Source organism: Penaeus monodon, chromosome 8 (genome assembly GCF_015228065.2).
Source record: "Penaeus monodon isolate SGIC_2016 chromosome 8, NSTDA_Pmon_1, whole genome shotgun sequence".
Classification (NCBI taxonomy): Eukaryota; Metazoa; Arthropoda; class Malacostraca; order Decapoda; family Penaeidae; genus Penaeus; species Penaeus monodon.
Genome location: NC_051393.1, coordinates 15,552,467 through 15,557,466, shown reverse-complemented (window position 1 = coordinate 15,557,466; position 5,000 = coordinate 15,552,467).

Sequence of the window (5,000 nt, the reverse complement as noted above, 5' to 3'; positions counted from 1 at the left end):
CACACACAAAAAAAACACACACAAAAAAACAAAAACACCAAAGAAGGAAAAGAAAACTAAAGTATCAAAAAGCCAATAGAAATATAAAAGCGCAAAGCCACCACATCGCGAGGTCTGATAATGGCCAAATGTGAGAATCTTATGACGTGGGAAACAAATGAACGACGCCGCTCCTTTAATTACCGGTGAGGGAGAATAGACAACCGGGAAGAGGAAGTGAGGAAGAGAGGAAGAGAGGAAGAGCGTGGAAAGGGGGTGAATGAGAGGGAGAGAGGAGGGAGGAAATAAGAGACAATAAGGATGAGAGAGAGAGAGATTATATATTAAAAAGGAGGGTGATTTTTTTTTTATGAGGGGGGAGGGTAATTCAGGGAAAAGGGCTGAATAGAATAAAGGAATAAAAGTGTGTTTGGGATAGAGACAAAAGAACGGTGACAAGCGTTGCTACCAGAAAAAAAAAATGGTTGCAAATTTGATTTGCGATGAGATTTTAAGTTTGAAAATTTAAAGTTCGTTGAATTTTTAAGTAGTTGGGTTCCTCTCTTTCTCTCTCTCTCTCTCTCTCTCTCTCTCTCTCTCTCTCTCTCTCTCTCTCTCTCTCTCTCTCTCTCTCTCTCTCTCTCTTTTTCTTTTTCTTTGGTTGTGCGCGTATGTACGTAAATGTATATATGTGTTTGTGAACATACAATTAAAAACACAAACACCCTCCCACCCCACCCCCCCACCTCCCCCCACCTCCCCCACCCACACCTTACCCCTAACCCCCAACCACCCTCATCCTCCAACAACAACCCCCTCACCCCCGCCCCCCACAAATCAGCACCGCCTCTTGGATTCCTGCTCCGCGTCTAACAAATTCCTCTAATTGACAGGTATTCGTTATAAAGGGGGCGAGGACGAGGCAGCGAACACCTGAAGACGTGGAAGCTTTCTTGCTACGGTGTCTCGGGAAAGGAAGGAGGGAGGAAGGGAGGAAGGAAGGAAGGAGGAAGGAAGAAGGATAGAGGGAGGGAGGGAGGGAGGAAGAAAGAAGATAGATAGATAGATAGATAGAGAGAGAGAGAGAGAGAGAGAGAGAGAGAGAGAGAGAGAGAGAGAGAGAGAGAGAGAGAGAGAGAGAGAGAGAGAGAGAGAGTGAGAGAGAGAGAACGAATAAAATACATTAGCAAGAAAATGATAACAAACTTAAAAAAAAGGAAGATGGGGATACAAAGCTATAATTGGAAAGGAAAATAACAAAGGAAAAATACATAGTTAAAAGAAGAAAAAAGCTATGACAAAGTGACAAGTGAAGAGGAAAGAGCAAAGAGAATAAATGAGTAGTAAGTGAAAAATGGAGAAGAGAGGAAGGGGGGATGAAAAAGAAAGTGATTACCGTGAAAAGGAAATGGAAAGAACAAAAGGTAGTAGAAAAAGAGAGAGAGAGAGAGAGAGAGAGAGAGATAGATAGATATAGAGAGAGAGAGAGAGAGAGAGAGAGAGAGAGAGAGAGAGAGAGAGAGAGAAAGACAGATAGACAGAGATGGACGGAAAGATAGACTGATATAGAAAGATAGAAAAAGAGACAGACAGACAGACAGACAGTCTGAGAGAGCGAGCGAGCGAGAGAGAGAGAGAGAGAGAGAGAGAGAGAGAGAGAGAGAGAGAGAGAGAGAGAGAGAGAGAGAGAGAGAGACAGAGACAGAGACAGAGACAGAGACAGAGACAGAGACAGAGACAGAGACAGAGACAGGGACAGAGACAGAGACAGAGAGACAGACAGACGGATTAATGAAAACAAGAACGCAAATAGATAATTCATTCTGAGAGAAACCTGTTAACTGAAAGATAATGAAAAACAGAAAGAACCGAAAGAGGGGAAAAAATGACAAAGATTAGTGGAAAAATGAGAGGAAAAGTTGAGGTGATACTGCTGTAAGTTAATGAATGGTGTGTGTGTGTGTGTGTGTGTGTGTGTGTGTGTGTTGTTGTGTGTGTGTGTGTGTGTGTGTGTGTGTGTGTGTGTGTGTGTGTGTGTGTGTGTGTGTGTCCTTTTTACGTCTAGGGGTTTGCTATTTTTTTAAAGAGAGGAAGAACACACAAACAAAAGTCACTCAACCCTTTCATACACATTATACAATGCACTCCCATACACACAAAAGGCGAGAAAAAAGTATACACAGAAATATAGACAGACAAACATTGACGAACAGCTGACCAACCAAGCCACCACACACAGACACATAAAAAACAGAAACAAAAAGACAAAAACCTACCCACCCACCCAGACAAACAAACATACAAATACACACAAACAAACAAAGAGACGAGATACCATCCACTCACCATCTACCTTTCACAGCCAACATTATAGCATACCATCAGAGCTTTAATGGGAAACAGAAACAGCTCTAGCTTATCAAAGTGACATAGACAACCCGGAAGTAACATAGGAATTTAGACCTACACGATGAGAAGGGACGCACAGTTTACCTTTGACTCCAAATTGCGTTAAAGGCAAAGGAACTATACCAGAAGGAAATTCACAGACAAGGAATGAACACCGGTTATGATGAGACAGAAATGAGGGAAAGGGATTTCGTTTTTATTTATTTTCGTGTTAATGGTGATGGTGATGATGATGATATTGACGATAGTGATGATTTCAGTATTAATGGGTATGGAGATAACGTTGACAATGATAAGGATAACAATGGCGATGATACCAATGATGGTCATAATGGTAATCGTGATAATGGTGATGATAAGGATGATGATAGATCAATAACGATGATAATAATAATGATAATAGTAATAATGATAGTAATGATATGAACAATAATAATAAAATCAATAAGAACAACTAATGTCAATTCAAAACCAAGTGTTTATTTGTGAATACAATACAAATTACTAACCAAGACGAAAGCAGGACAAGATTAATTTACATATCATTCGTGATCATCTACACACATGACTACGAACACACACACACACACACACAAATAATCACCAGTGAGGGCAAGTTGTATTAATACCCCGTCTGTGACAACGCTGTTATTTATGGTTTAATACGACTGTCATAAATTCATTGTTTACCTCATATTGTGTCAGTTGGCACATTGCCGTACTGGTTATTGACACGCGTATATACACACAGTACACATGCACATACATACCAATATACGGAGGCTTATGGTACTCCCACACTCAAAGATACGCACACATAGAAATAGACAGACAGATGGATCTTTAGACAGATAGATAAGTAGACAGACAGACAGATAGACAGAGGTAGAAAGAGAGATAGATTAATAGAGAGGTACATAGATAGATAGACCAAAAAAAAAACAGATAGATAGACAGACAGATAGGTAAATAGATAAATAGATAAATAGATAGAGAGGCAAATAGATAGAAAAAAGCAAAACAAAGGATCTCGCCTCCCAAAGCCTATCTAACAATATCTATGGAGATGTGAGGATCGAAAGCAAAGCTGGATCACATGACGGAGGAAAGAGGGAGAGAGGAGAAGGTGCAGAAAGGAGGGAGAGAGGAGAAGGTGCAGAAAGGAGGGAGAGAGGAGAAGGTGCAGAAAGGAGGGAGAGAGGAGAAGGTGCAGAAAGGAGGGAGAGAGGAGAAGGTGCAGAAAGGAGGGAGAGAGGAGAAGGTGCAGAAAGGAGAGAGAGAGGAGAAGGTGCAGAAAGGAGAGAGAGAGGAGAAGATGCAGAAAGGAGAAAGAGAGGAGAAGGTGCAGAAAGGAGGGAGAGAGGAGAAGATGCAGAAAGGAGAGAGAGAGGAGAAGGTGGAGAAAGGAGGGAGAGAGGAGAAGGTGGAGAAAGGAGGGAGAGAGGAGAAGGTGGAGAAAAGAGGGAGAGAGGAGAAGGTGGAGAAACGAGGGAGAGAGGAGAAGGTGGAGAAAGGAGGGAGAGAGGAGAAGGTGAGGAAAAAAGAAGTGGAGGGGGAATGTGGAGGAAGGGTGAAAGAAAGGGGGGAGGTGAGGGAAGGAAGGAAGGGAGAAGGTAGAGGAAGGGAGGAATGATCGATGGAAGGAAGGAAAGACAGAAGGAGAAGAAAAGGAGAAAGTGAAGGCTTTTTGATATACAAAAGAGTGGGGTAACGAAGAGACGAAGAAGGGAGGGAAGGTGAGGAGAGAGACAAAGAATGTAGAAGGAAGAGAGAAAAAGACGAAAAAGATTAATAAAAAAAATTGGGAAGGAATAAAAGAAGAATGGAGTCAGACAGACAGACAAGCAGAAACCGACAGACATAGACAGACAGACAGAGAAGGAAAAAAGGAAACAAACTATATCTAACAGATAGAAGGAATATACACTCAGAAGGGATCCATAATTAAGCTGTGTTTAAAGGGATCGCGAGACATTTACTAAGCCTCGTGTTATTAAGGGTTTCCCATTCGGTAGTATTGGCACAAGGAAAGACCATAATCAATACAACGGGATATGATGGTGAAATTGATGCATGTATGCTGTGTGTGTGTGTGTGTGTGTGTGTGTGTGTGTGTGTGTGTGTGTGTGTGTGTGTGTGTGTGTGTGTGTGTGTGTGTGTGTGTGTGTGTGTGTGTGTGTGTGTGTGTGTGTGTGTGTGTGTGTGTGTGTGTCTGCGTGTGTAATGTCTGTGTCTGCGTATGCCTCTCTGTAGACATGGCTGAGTCTGCCTTAACGTTTCCAACAACACCCCCCCCCCCACACACACCTTACCTCATATACATGAATTCCTTATCCTCATTCTAACCCACCTTTACCTACCAACCTTTTTTTTTCTCTATTTTCTCTCTCTCTCTCTCTCCTTTTTTCTCCATCTAATAACTCCACCTTTATCACAGCCATTATTTTCACCATCTCCATTATTACCAGGCGCAGGCGAAGAGGCTCAGAGACTAAGCCTTACCTCGGCTGACTGGAGAATCTCTGAAGATGGGTGGAGTGTTCTTACTGTAAATGATTGTGATCTTAGAGGATTAGGGAGAAAATAAGAAGTTATTATGTTTTTCCCCTTTT